Genomic DNA, 13,670 nt, shown 5'->3' on the forward strand with positions numbered 1-13,670 from the left:
CGGTCTGGGTACAGCAGGAGCCTTCTCCGCTCTTTCTCCAATAGCACCATTCTCTGTGTGCACTTGCAGGGGAGCAGGCAGATCTCCAGCACCCAGAGATCTCCCCCAATTCCCCAGTGACCCGGCGGATGGAGTTAAGCTGAGGAAGACAGAACAGAGGCAAAGGTTTTTTCTAGTTACGATGATTACGATTAAATTATGGTATAATAAGAATATTATCTGAAATGGTTACGCTTATTTATGGTGGGGAGCGCTCAGATCCCAGACCAGCGTTATCCATTAGAAAGAGAACCCAAGTTACCTATGTAATTGTAGATTTTCCAGTAGCCCCATTAAAAGAGTAAAAAGATACGGGTGCAATTAATTGTAATCATATGTTTTATTTAATCCAATATATCCAAATATTTATTGTTTTATTAAGTAATCAATATAAAAATTACTAAGGAGATGGTTTACGTGCTTTTTCTCCTATCTTCTAAATTCAGTGTGCGTTTTAAATTTTATTGCGCAGTTAGATTTTTTAATCTGAACTACTTGATCTGTATTTAGATTTTGCAAAATTCCAGTCAAAATAAGTACATTCACATGCCCACACTGTTCCAAGCCTGCTTCTGAGGCTTCTAATAACTGAACTGAGCATTGGTTTTGTTTCCCCCCCGCCATACTATACATGACATCCCCTTGACTTACTGATTTTATAACTGGAAGTTTGTACCGTTGACTCCTTCATTCATGTCTCCCATCCCCACCCCCTGCTTCTGGCATCCACCAATCCATTCTCTATATCTGTGAGCTTGAGTCTTCTGGGATTTTTTTTTTTCTCTCTCTTTTTTTTTTTTAGATTCCACATCTAAATGAGATGATACAGTATTTGTCTTTTTCTGTCTGACTATTTCACTGAGCATAATACGCTCTAGGTCCATCCATGTTGTCCCAGATGGCAAGATTTCCTTTTTCATGGCTGAGTAATATTCCATTACTTTCTTTACCTATCCATTGATGGACGCTCAGGTTGTTTTCATTTCTTGGCTATTGTGAATAATACTGCAATGAACATGGGATACAGCTATTGTTTTTTTAAACTAAGATTAAACAAAACGAGCACTTCAGTTCCCCCATTGTACCAGTCACATTTCAGGTGCTTAGTAACCACATGGGGCTACCTGGATGGAGCAGGTGTAAACATGAACATTATTATCATGGAAATTTCCGCTGGACAACAGCACAGCTTTAGACCAGGGTTTCTTATCAGTGAACTATTGACGTTTGGGGCCAGATAATTCATTGTTGGGGTGGGGCTGGTGGTGGTGGTGGTGTACTGTGTACTGTAGGATATTCACTGTGCTCTACCCACTCAATGCCAATAGCAACCCCCTTCCCCTCAGGACAACTGAAAATGACTCCAGACATTGCCAGGTGTCCTCTGGGAGGACAAAAAATGCCCCTGGGTGAAAAACACTGTTTTAGATGCAAACTGAGTTCAAATCCTAGCTCTGCTGTGTGCTGGCTGAGTGACTCTGGGCAGATCCCTAAGCCTTGGCATTCTCATCTGGGCAATGGCACTGACAGCGGCCACCTTGCAGAGTCGCTGTGAGGGTAAGACCTGCGTCATGGTGATGACTGGAAGCCATGCCCAGCACATAGTAGGTGTTCAGTAAACAGTAGCTGTGATTACCCATCATGAAGCTAAACACACTCACTGCCGAGTGCCCTTCATAAGAGCAGGGCAGCTCCTAGACCCCAAGGCCTCCCAGATTGATGGTGCTTGTTGTCACGTCTTAGTGAAGGAGGATTTGAATTGCTTAATAGGGAAGAATTTGGGGGAGTCCAGAGGCCTGGGGTCTGCTCCCAGCTCTGTCAGTGATCTCTGTTCTGGCGCTTTCCTGGGACCCAGTTTTCCCCTCTGAGAAATGGGGGAGTTGAGCACAGTGATCTTCCTTCCACGGGACTCGCTAGCTTGGCCTGTTTTTCTTAGGAAGGGAGGATGTGTCTCGGTAGGGAACTAGGGGTGAGGGAGTTGGACAAAGGCCAGATGCAACTTCCCCCTTCCTGCAGCCTCCAGCCTTTGCTGCTGCTGTATCTTTTCCCCAGAACCCTCCCATTTCATCTACCCACAACCCTGGCCCAGCTGACTCTAGCTTATCCTTCAGGTCTTGGTGTATGTGGCACCTCCTCCAGGAAGCATTCCCTGATTCCTTTCCCTTCCCAGTCTGGGTCTGGTGTCTCCCACCAAACTCTGTGCTTCTGCCACCCCAGCGTGATCTCTGTACTTGTTCATTTGTCCTTGGTCAGGCTGCATGCCCAGAGCAGAGCTGGGGCTCAGGGTATGTTTGTCCTGAGAGTGAATGAATAAGAGTAGGGCAGGCAGAGAGGAGAGAGTAAGTTACAGAGGACATGGAAGGGCCTGAAGTTTTCTGACAAGCTTGCCCTGGCCACAGGAATTTGGATCTGGGTACAAATATCCAGGAGATGTACGAGGCCCCGTGTGGTGTCTACTGCCTGCCACCTTCGCACTGGGCACCTGTGTATGCCTTCCTTGAATGAGGAGATAAACCCTCCTGGCTTTGGGCTGTTAGAGGCTTGAGGGATGGGGCAGGAGAGCAGGGAGGGGGTATCTTGAGTGCCTGGACGGGGGGAGGAGAGTGGGGGCCCTGAGGTGCATGGTACCCAAGGAGGATCTGTGCTGGGCACACGGCAGAGAGGCTGTTTCAGGGATGGCTGTCATAACAGCCCAGGTCCAGGGCGAGAAGAAACATGCTGGAGGCTGTGGAGATGTTGGGGGGGCATAATCCCCAATCCGCTCCTGGTACCCTACCGCAGCCATTCATGCCTTCTTTGCCCCTGGCAAGGGGCCACTGAGGGCTTGGCCGGGAGGCGAGGGACTGCAGCCCCATGGTGGCTGTGTGGGGCACAGAGGTGGAGAGGGTGGCTCTGGGGGGCTCCCGAAAGGTACCACAGACCTGGCCCTCAGCTGCCCTGGCAGCCGGGGAGTTCCCACGTGGGAGTGCAGTCTCCTTTCCACACCCGCACATTCCAGAACCCTCTGAGCCAGCCGTGCGTACCTCCTCCAGGGAGGGTCCGCCAGTCCCAGGCTGGTGGTGCCAGCCTCTGAGCAGGTAGGTGTCAGAGGTAGAATCCAGGGGCTTCAAAGAATGGGACAGGTTGAGGCCCAGGTCCCTGTCCTTCCTTCATCCCAGATGCACCCATGGGGGTCTCTCGGTTAGGCCACAGTCTCGGGAGCCAGGCTTTGTCTGGTGGGTTGGGGGTCTCCTTGGGGCCCATCTCACAGAGGGTGTTGGTCAGCAGGTGTTAGTCACTGCAGGCGCTGATGATGCCGCTGACCTTTGCCAGCAGCGGTGTCACCACTTCTTCCCCCCAGGGAAGCCCTGCCCCTCCTGGGAAGCTCAGCAAGGCGTGTCCTCACAGCCCTCCCAGGAGCTGGGGCCCGCCTGGGCAGGGCTCAGTCACAGGGACTTGTTCAGGGGTGAGGAGCACCGCCAGGGTGGACAGGCAGGAGATGGGCTGGGAGGGCCCTGCACACCGCCGGCCCCGCCGGCTTGAGCCCCTGATGGCCGTGGCTGTGAGTGTCCTCATCTGTGGGCCAGGTAAGTGGGACGGATGGGACAGGGGCCTGTGGAGGATCCGTGGAGCAGACGGGCAGTGACAGGTACCCTGGGCAGTGACAGGTTCCCAAGCCCCCGTGGGGGCAGCCAGGAGAGCTATTGCTTCCTGGCACAGGCTTACCTCACAGCTGGACAGGTGAGGCTGCGTTCTCTGGACGGATTTGGGCAAGTTCGCAAAACTGCTTCTTCATGAATTAAGTATCTGCTGAGATGAGTGTGGAGATGCCTAGGCATTCCTTCATTCATGGCTCACTCACTCTCGTTCCCTGTGGGGTTCTTTTTTTCCCATTAAGTGAGCTACTTTATTATTTGTTTATTTTTTATTAAATTTATCGGGGGTGACAATGGTTAGTAAAATTATATAGGTTTCAAGTGTACATTTCTATAATACATCGTCTATATATTGCACTGTGTGTTCACCACCCAGAGTCAGTTCTCTGACCCCCTTTATGCTCTTCTACCACCTCCTCCCCCTGACCCTCTGGTAACCACTAAACTGTTGTCCGTATCTATGAGTTTTTGTTTCTTTGCTTGTTTGTCTTGTTCGTTTGTTGCTTTCAGTTTTATGTCTCATTATGTGAGTGAAGTCATATGGTTCTTGACTTTTTTCATTTTTTTTCTTTTTTAAATTAAAGCTTATTGGGGTGACAATTGTTAGTAAAGTTACATAGATTTCAGGTGTACAATTCTGTAATACATTATCTATATCTCACATTGTGTGTTCACCACCCAGAGTCAGTTCTCCTTCCATCACCATATATTTGATCCCCTTTACCCTCATCTCCCACCCCCCTCCCTCCTTACCCTCTGGTAACCACTAAACTATTGTCTGTGTCTATGAGTTTTTATTCCTTCATTTGTTTGTCTTGTTCTTTTGTTGTTTTCAGTTTTATATACACATATCAGTGAAATCATATGGTTCTCTGCTTTTTCTGACTTATTTCGCTTAACATGATAATCTCAAACTCCATCCATGTCCTTCGATAGATGAATGAGGTTTTTTTTTAAATTGACACTTCAGCTCCCAACACCTGTGCCCAACTCTCAGGTGGGAAATGAACAAGCGACTTCCAAGAGCTCCAAGCTGGTGGGTGAGGAATGTGGGTGCCCAGCCACTCGGGTACAGGTTGAGCAGGAGCGTTGCCATCTGAGGGGATGCTGAGAGGGGGGAGTTTGCCTAGACGGCAGGGTGGTATTGGGTTGGCAGGATATGCACAGGCACACTTAGTGGTAAAGGGAAGGACACGCCTGGAGGGGAGAACCGGTGGGCAAAGGCAAGAAGCAGGAAGCTGGCATGTAGGTGAGTGAGTAGGTCAGTGTCATGTGAGTGTGTTTGGGCTGCGTGATGGGAGGACAGGAAGCTACGAGCAGGAGGGCATCCTGTGGGGGCTAGGGGAGCTGTGTTCTTAGATTCCAAAGAGGGCTTTGCAGCCCTGTTGGTCATTTTGGCTGCCCAGAACCCCACATTGCTTTATTCCTGCTGCTTCCTTGGGCAGGGAGTCAGGACTTTCCAGCCAAACTCCTCTGGTGTCCAAGATAACGCGAGGCTTGCAGAGGGGTCATCTACGATGTGCCAGGTGCTTAAATACCTGTTCTGTTGTTCCTCCCGGGAGAAAGGACTGTCCTCAGTGCTTTGCTGGGACATGGAGGCCACCAGGGCCTGAAGGTGGGGGGAGAGGGGCTTCTACATCCTGAGAGGGTGTGAGGCCCTCAACACTGGCAGCCGGGGGCCACCTGGGGTGGGAAGGCCGCCACCTGGTCTTCCCATAACTCAGGCTGGCTGCAGCTCCTGGAGCAGGGGGGAGGGTGCCCCCGGGCCCCAGCTCTGAGTCACCAAGACCAGGCTTTGGCCTGGGAAGAGCTTTGTGGTTGGGCACCATTGTGAGGCGTCCACACAATGACATGAATGGTGGGCCGGTTTGTACAGGACAGTCCCACCACCTCAGATGGGGTGTGTCCCCAAAGCACGCTGCCACAAACAGAGGCTGTGTAACTGCTTTTGTCCCCATGGCTCACTCAGGGTCGGATGCTGAGGACTGTTTGAATCGTTCAGATTCCTGTTCCTACCCCAGGGAGGGCTGGTTCCTGGGCTGTGGTCAGCATCCTCCTCACCACCCCGTAACTTCTGCAGCGCAGGGATAACCTCTCGGCAGGGATTCCCCTGGATTCAATCCAGACGCCTCTCAGGACTTTTGACTTAGACGCTGGAAAAGACGCCCTTAATCCCTGGGCAGAGATAAAAGGAATCTAAATCAGTCCCTGACAGGCTGTGTGTCCTTGGGCCAGACACCTAACCTTTCTGAATTTCTCACCCCCCAGAGAGTAATTTAAAAAAATTCCAGAGCTGGAGGAAATCTGCTTCTCACTCACTCTGCCTCCACCCTGGACCCCCCATCCGTCCTCCTCCACACCTGCATTCTGTCCTGTTTTCCTCCTTGCCCCTGGGGCTAAGATACCCTAAGACCCCAAAGGACCTCAGTAACCCTCATTTTGTAATGCGTACCTACTATGTGCCGGAGCTTTATTTGTGTTATCTCGATTGAGGCTGTGTGGGTAAGACCAAGGCAGCACTGACGTTTTTGTTTGTTTCTACGGAAGAGGAAACAGCCTCAAAGAGGATAAACCTTTTGTTTAAAGTCACACAACAAAGATCTGAATCCCAGTTTCTGGATGATTCCTAAGTCCCAGTCTTTACCTTCTGCCTGGGAAGAGACTGAGGGTTGATGGACATTTGTCCTCTCCTGGCAGTTTCCTGGCATGTGGGTACCTCCCCCAGGAGGACAGTGCTCCCTCCACCCTCCTCCCAGCAGGGCTTCTCCAGGGTTACGGCAGCATAGGGCATGTGAAGCTCTCACCTTGCTCTACTGAGTGCCTTGCTGCGGCCATCGCCCCAGCCCAGTCCTGGCCAGAGATACCAGAGATACCCGAGGCCCAGAGAGGGAGATAATCACGGGAGTCCGTATGCATGGAGGGTGTTTGGAGCTGAGAGGTCGGGCCCTGAATCTAACCTGCTCTGGCCAGAATTTCAGTTCACCTTCCAACCCTTGTGACACCTCTCAGAAAAGAGGGAAGATTTGTTCACATTCCCTCTGAACCTCAAGAAAGAGTCACCTTTCTTCCCAGTAACTCCTCCAAAGGAAGGTGATGGGTCCAGGAGGTGGGGCCGCCTGGGCTTCTTTACAGCCAGCTGGCCCTTCTGGTCACTCGGTGCTCCCAGGACGGCCCCAGGTGGGCGCTTTCTGGGAGACCCAAGACCGGTCACAGTGGCTCCTACAGGGACCCACCCACTCCTGATGGTAGGCTCGGGTCCAGATGTCCCCATTTCACAGGTGAGGGGACAGAAGCTCAAAGAGGAAGTCCCCCATGTGGCCAGGGTAGAGCAGGGCTTCAAACCCAGGTGGTCTGGCTCCAAACACAACACTTTGCATCCTACTGCCCCTGACCAGGTCTGGCTTCTGAGTGCAGGGAGCAGCCGGCTTCCTCTTCTGGTCTCAGAGCTGTCAGCAGGGGCCTTAATGTGTCATAGGCTCTGAGCTGTGCCGGGCAGATGCCAGGTCAGGCGGAAGCATCCCAGGATGGTCACCAACCAATCATCCTTGTTCACCTGAGACTGAGAGAGTTCCTGGGATGTGAAACTTTAAGTGCTAACACTGAGAAAGTCCACACCAAGACAAACTGGTCACCCTCTATGCGGGTCCGTCTCCTGTACTTCTTCTATTCCTGTCACCTCTGTGGCCTGTCCTGTACTTGGAACATAGTAGGTGTACGGTAAATATTTGTTGCATGAATGGTGGAGGCAAAAATCTCACTTGGTGAGAACTGCTGGTCTACCGCCTCCTCCCCCAAAGTCATGACAGATGCCCTGACAGCCTTAGGGGATGCTAGCTCATGTGCACTGCCCAAGCAAAAAGCCAAACTTCTCAAGCTGCCAGCACTGGAATGAAACCAGGTGGCCATCTTCTCTGACAGCTGGGGCCTCCTCCGAGAACCCCAGAACAAACCCAACCCTCAGCTCCCCTGAGCTCCAACAGAAGCATCCAGCTTTGCCATCTCTCCTTCTGCAATCCCCTCCCTCCCCCCGTGGCCCACTGGAGGAACCCAAGGGGTTGCATCAAGGGGCACCTCCTCTTTAGCCAGGGGTCTGTCCCCAGGCCCATCAGCTTCTCTGTCTTGGGGACATCCTCTGGGACAATGTTCAGCTTATATCTTGAGTCCCTCCCCTCCCCACAGCTGTGTCTCTAAGCAGCACGGCTCATCCTTTCACTACCTACCCTTCAGACTGCTACCGGCCCAACCAATGAGGCCACAGGGGTGGGAGGGCCCTAGGTGGCTCCGAAGGCAGGAGGAGTCGCCCTCCTCTCCCGCAAACAAGTAGAGAGAGAAGAACTGGATTCACAACTGAAGTAGTGCTGGTCATCTAGAATTCATTAAGGGTGAAGAGTTTGAGGTGCCTCGTTTATTTAATTCCTCTAAAAATGCTGTTAGAGACTTTTATTCTCTCCACTTTTGTTACAGTATATGCATTGATATTTTAAAAATATTTAGGTGCTTTTATTATCTCCATATGAGAGACCTACAACTGAAGATCAAGGGACTTCAGGAGGCCATGAAATAACAAATGGAAAACTAAGATGTGAAACTTGAACACGTTTGCATCTTAAGTCACGGTCCTTAACCACTGTGCTGTACCACCACCAGCCCCTAGGAACCAAAGCCCAAAGCAGATTGGCAGTTGCCCAGGGAACCTCCAGCTCCAGGAATGGGGGACTCAGTCAAGGGGAGGGTGGAATTCTGGGTCAGGAAAAGTACTCCTGGGCCATGGAAACAGAATGCTGCTCTTCTTGAAGTGGGGGAGAGCAGATGTGGTGACAAGGCCATTAATAGTTAATTAATCTGGAGGGGACATGGACCTGTCTTGATCGTCACCCTATCCCCACACCTTAGAATGGTGGCTGGCCCATGACAGGTGCTCAAGAAATATTGACGGGTTGGGTTAATGTGGGATGGAGAGTCTGGAAGGAATGAATGAATAAAATGGTCAATGAATGAGTCTTTATGTAGAGATTCCTCTGGAAAGAAAGGGAAGAAGTCGAGAAGAAAAGATTTTCCTTCCCGCTGCTTTCTGTTGAGATAACCATGCTGGGTCCTTCCTCCGCAGGGGTGCCATGGAATGCAGTGGTCTTTGCCCAGATCCCAAAACAAGTGGCATCTGGAACCAGCAGACCGTCAACAGACAATTCTTCATTTCCAGCATCGCTCCCCAGCTCTGTGGGTAGGTAATAATAAAGACCATTAACAAACAGCATTTATTACGTCCTATCCTCCTGCTCTGCATGGTGCTAACTGCTTCATCTGCATCATTTCATTGCATCATCACAACAGCCCTATACTGTTATCCCCACTGGATGCATGAGGCTCAGAGAGGTTAAGTGACTTACCTAGGGTCACACAGCAAGTTAGTGACAGAGCTGGGATTCGAATCCAGCTAAGTCCACTTCTTCCAGTTTCCTCCCACTGTGCATTTTGTTTCCTGTCCTGTGGAGGTTCCAATTACCTTGATTTTAGGGAGGGGAGATGATGGGTCTCCAGGAAATGAGTTGGATCTGAGGTCTGTGTGGACTCTGTTTCCTCTGCCTTACTCACAGATATTGGCTTCCTTAAGAGCAGGCAGGAGACAGACAGCCTGGCCCTTTATCCCTCTCCCTCTGACCCTCCTGGCTGCCCATCCACCTCCTCTCTCACATCTGCACAGTTTCCTGGATGCAAGTGCTGTCAATGGACCTCAATGCGGACCCAGCCATCAGCTCTGTCACATACACAGGAAAGTTTCCTGTTGCTGGGACACAACTGCCCAGATGTCCCCATGGTTGGAACTAGTGCAGTCCAGAAGCAGTCTGAGGCCTGAGCCCTGCCTGGGTTCTTCACGCTTCCCTGCCCTCCTTGCTCTTGGTGATGACCCTACTCTCTCAGGAGTCTAGTTTGTTCCCTGTGTTTGGACAATAGAGACTTTCTAATGAGCGCAGCACAGGCTTTGGTGCCAGACAGCCTGGCTCCAATCCCACACCAGACAAGTGAGGTAACCTCTCTTAGCTTCTGGTTATATATCTATCAGGTGGGAATACATGTGTGATTGACCAGTTGTAAAATCTAAGTTAAATTCCACATGCCTCCTCAACAGTGGTTCTCAACCGTGTGTGATTGTTGCCCTCCGGGGACATTTGTCAATATCCGGAGATGTTTTTGGCTGTCCCTTCTGGGAGGACAGGGGCTACTGACGCCTGGTGGGTAGAGGCCAGTGGTCCTGCTAAACAACCTGTCCTTACTTCTGCCAGCCACACCGCTCCCTCAGGCAGACTGCTGTGTCCCTGCCGGGGCTCTTGGCATTGGGGGCTGTGTCTCCTTGGGGATCGGGTCCCCGTGTTCTCCTTCCAGCTGTCCATCTCTGTCAGGGCCTCTGGGAACGTTTACATTGGTTTCTGAAACATGCCAGTGAGACCTCTTCTCTACTCCATTCCCCCAACCAGCACCCATCTCTGTAGTTGCTCATAAGACGGTGGTGACCTGATATAATCAGTCCTAAAGGTTCCTGCCTTCTAGATCAAGCAAGCTTTCACCAGTCTGATCTTTACTCTGTTTCGAGATTTCATTCCTTACTAGTTGGAAGGTGGAAAACCAGCCCGTAATCCCAGCTTTGGACTTATTTTTTTCACCAGAACTTTCTCAGAAAGAATTCTCAGTTCAGAGACAGAGTGAACTGGTACATGTATGAGAGTGGCCTCTGCATCCGAGATGGTTGAGTCTGTAACTTTCATTGCCTCTTACAGACACTGATGAAGATGAACCGGGACTTTTAGGAAACTGATCAGTCTGGGACGCCTGTGGGTGGAGCTGGGCGTCCTTGAACTCTCTAGCCCCGACTTCCTGTTTATAAACTCTATGGTTCTAACTTCCTGTGTGAGATATGTAAACCCCCCGTCTTAGATGGTCAGCAGAATGTGCACGTGGCTTGTCCAGTCTGCATTTTCTCATGCTGCTGCAGGATTTTTTCTTTTTCCCAAATAAATCCTTTTGGTGATGGATTCCCTTTCTTTATTTATCCAGTCAACAACACCATCATGCCAAGCTCAGACAGCACAATTGAAAGAGATCATTTAGGGGTAGCTGGTGAAACTCAGGTACTGGGGAGAGCAGTCTGTACCATAGATACGTAGAAAAAAATTATGTCATTCACATTACCTCTGCGTTCAGTGTCCTGAGAAGGTGTAATGACATGATAATGGAGAGCTTAGGTTGGGGCACGTTACTATGTCAACACTATTTGCATGTATTAGTTCATTGAATAGTAAGGACCTCATGAGGTTGTTATGGAGAGTCAGTGAGGTAATGCAAGTAAACAGAGAGTCTGGCACAGAGATCTTGACCAGTTTCTTTATTCCATCATTATCTCCATCCCTGGCAGTTTCTGCAGGACACATTATCCACAGGTGTCTAAGGAAGCTAACGTTATCAGTAACTCAGCCGCACAGCACAGCAGTGAGCAGTAGAAACTTAACACATATGAATGAATCGATACATTTCGTTTATTGGGATGCAGTATCTTCATGCTGGAGTTATGCCATTAACGAGAGGAAGTCACTCATGCATTGGTTCATTCATGCAGCAAATGGATAAAACGCATTGATATGTAGGTGAGATGCAGATTCCAGATTTTTTTGTTGTTGTTTTTTGTTTTTGTCCCTTAGAGCTTCTGGTCTATTGCAGTATGCCACCAAATAATTAAGATACATTATGAGAAGTATGGTCAAAGAGATACACCCTGGTGCTCAGAGAGCAGACAACAGAATTGCCCCAGCCAGAAAGGGCTCCTCTTTTAGGTTCCTGGATCCAGTTTCCAATGTGCATGTGTTGCGAGGCTTCGCACACAACACCCAACAATTCTTGGACACCAGCAAGGTGTCTGAGAATTCAACTCACTCCTGACACTATTTGCCCAGAGGTAGCGTCAAGATTCCACACATCAGATGTCAGATGCAAAGCCAGGCTGTCACCCGTGCTTCTGACCAACTGGCTACACATTGAAGGTTGCTATCACCCTTTGCAACTCAGGATGCCAAACAAAGGTCCAGCTTGTTACCTGTACTTCTGACCAACTGGCTATAAATTAAAGGTTCCTATGACCTCCTCCTACTGTGTTTCCCTGAAAATAAAACCTAGCTGGATCATCAGCTCTAATGCATCTTTTGGAGCAAAAATTAATATAAGGCCCAGTCTTATTTTACTATAATATAAGACCTGGTATAATATAACGTAATATAATATAATATAATATAATATAATATAATATAATATAATATAATATAATATAATATAATATAATGTAATACTGGATTGTATATTAATTTTTGCTCCAAAAGATGCATTAGAGCTGATTGTCTGGCTAGGTCTTATTTTCAGGGAAACAGGGTAGGTTCAATTAATTTGCTAGAGTGGCTCACAGAACTCAGAGGAATAGTTTACTTACCACATCACTGGTTTATTATAAAGATAAACTCAGGAACAGCCAGATGCAAAGATGTAAGGCCAGGTATGGGAAAAGGTGGACCTTCCATGCCCTCTCTGGCATCTCGAACTGTTCAACAACCAGGAAGCTCTCTGAATACTGTCTTTTTCATTTTTTATTTTTTTTTAAAGATTTTTTTTTTTTTTTTTTAATTGGGGAAGGGGAACAGGACTTTATTAGGGAACAGTGTGTACTTCCAGGACTTTTCTTTTTTTCCAAGTCAAGTTGTTGTTCTTTTAATCTTAGTTGTGGAGGGTGCCATTCAGCTTCAAGTTGTTTTCCTTTCAGTCTTAGTTTGGAGGGCGCAGCTCAGCTCCAGGTCCAGTTGCCCTTGCTAGTTGCAGGGGGCAGAGCCCACCATCCCTTGTGGGAGTCGAACCGGCAACCTTGTGGTTGAGAGGACACGCTCCAACCAACTGAGCCATCTGGGAGCTCAGCGGCAGCTCAGCTCAAGGTGCCGTGTTCAATCTTAGTTGCAGGGGGCGGAGCCCACCATCCCTTGTGAGACTCGAGGAGTTGAACCGGCAACCTTGTGGTTGAGAGCCCACTGGCCTATGTGGGAATCGAACTGGCAGCCTTCGGAGTTAGGAGCATGGAGCTCTAACCGCCTGAGCCACCGGGCCGTCCCTGTCTTTTTTGTTTTTATTAGAGGCCTCATTACATAGTCACAATTGATTAAATCATTGGCTGTTGGCAACTAATCGAATCTTTTTTTTTTAATTAAGAGAAATATCTTTATTAAAGCAATTTTCACCAAAAGTATAACATATTAATATGTATTAAATAATGTTTTCTTCGTCATCATACTAAGCTCTTTTTTAGTTAGACATTTATCATTTATACCCCTCACAAAGTGATAACCCCCCGCCCCCAATCTACTACCCCTCTGACATCGCATACAGCTGTTACATTTCCACTGTCTCTATTCCTTATGCTGTACTCCACTTCTTGTGACTATATATATATATATATATATATATATATATATATATATATAAAATTACAGTTGACATTCATTATTGTTCAGCTTCAGCTTCAGGTGTACAGTGCAGTGGTCAGGCATCTACATCATCCCTGAGGTGGTCTCCCTAATGAGACAAGTGTGCATCGGATACCCTACAAAATGTTTACAACATTATTGATTATATTTCCCAAATTGACTTTCGTGTCCCCGTGGCAATCTTCTGGTTACGGACTGTGATTTCTAATCCCCTCATCTTTTCCTTTATTCCCACCCCCGCTCCCATCTAGCAACCGTCAGTTTTTCCTCTATGTCTCTGAAACTGTTTCTGATTAGTTCGTTCATTTATTCTATTCTTTAGATTCCACGTATAAGTGAGATCATATGGTATTTGTCTTTCTCTGTCTGACTTATTTCACTTAGCATAATGTTCTCTAGGTCCATCCATATTGTTGCAAATGGTAAGATTTCATTCTTCTTTATGGCTACTTAATATTCCATTGTATAAATGTACCACAGTTTCTTA

Source organism: Rhinolophus sinicus, chromosome 15, assembly GCF_057876585.1.
Source record: "Rhinolophus sinicus isolate RSI-liver-muscle chromosome 15, RSI-T2T, whole genome shotgun sequence".
Classification (NCBI taxonomy): Eukaryota; Metazoa; Chordata; class Mammalia; order Chiroptera; family Rhinolophidae; genus Rhinolophus; species Rhinolophus sinicus.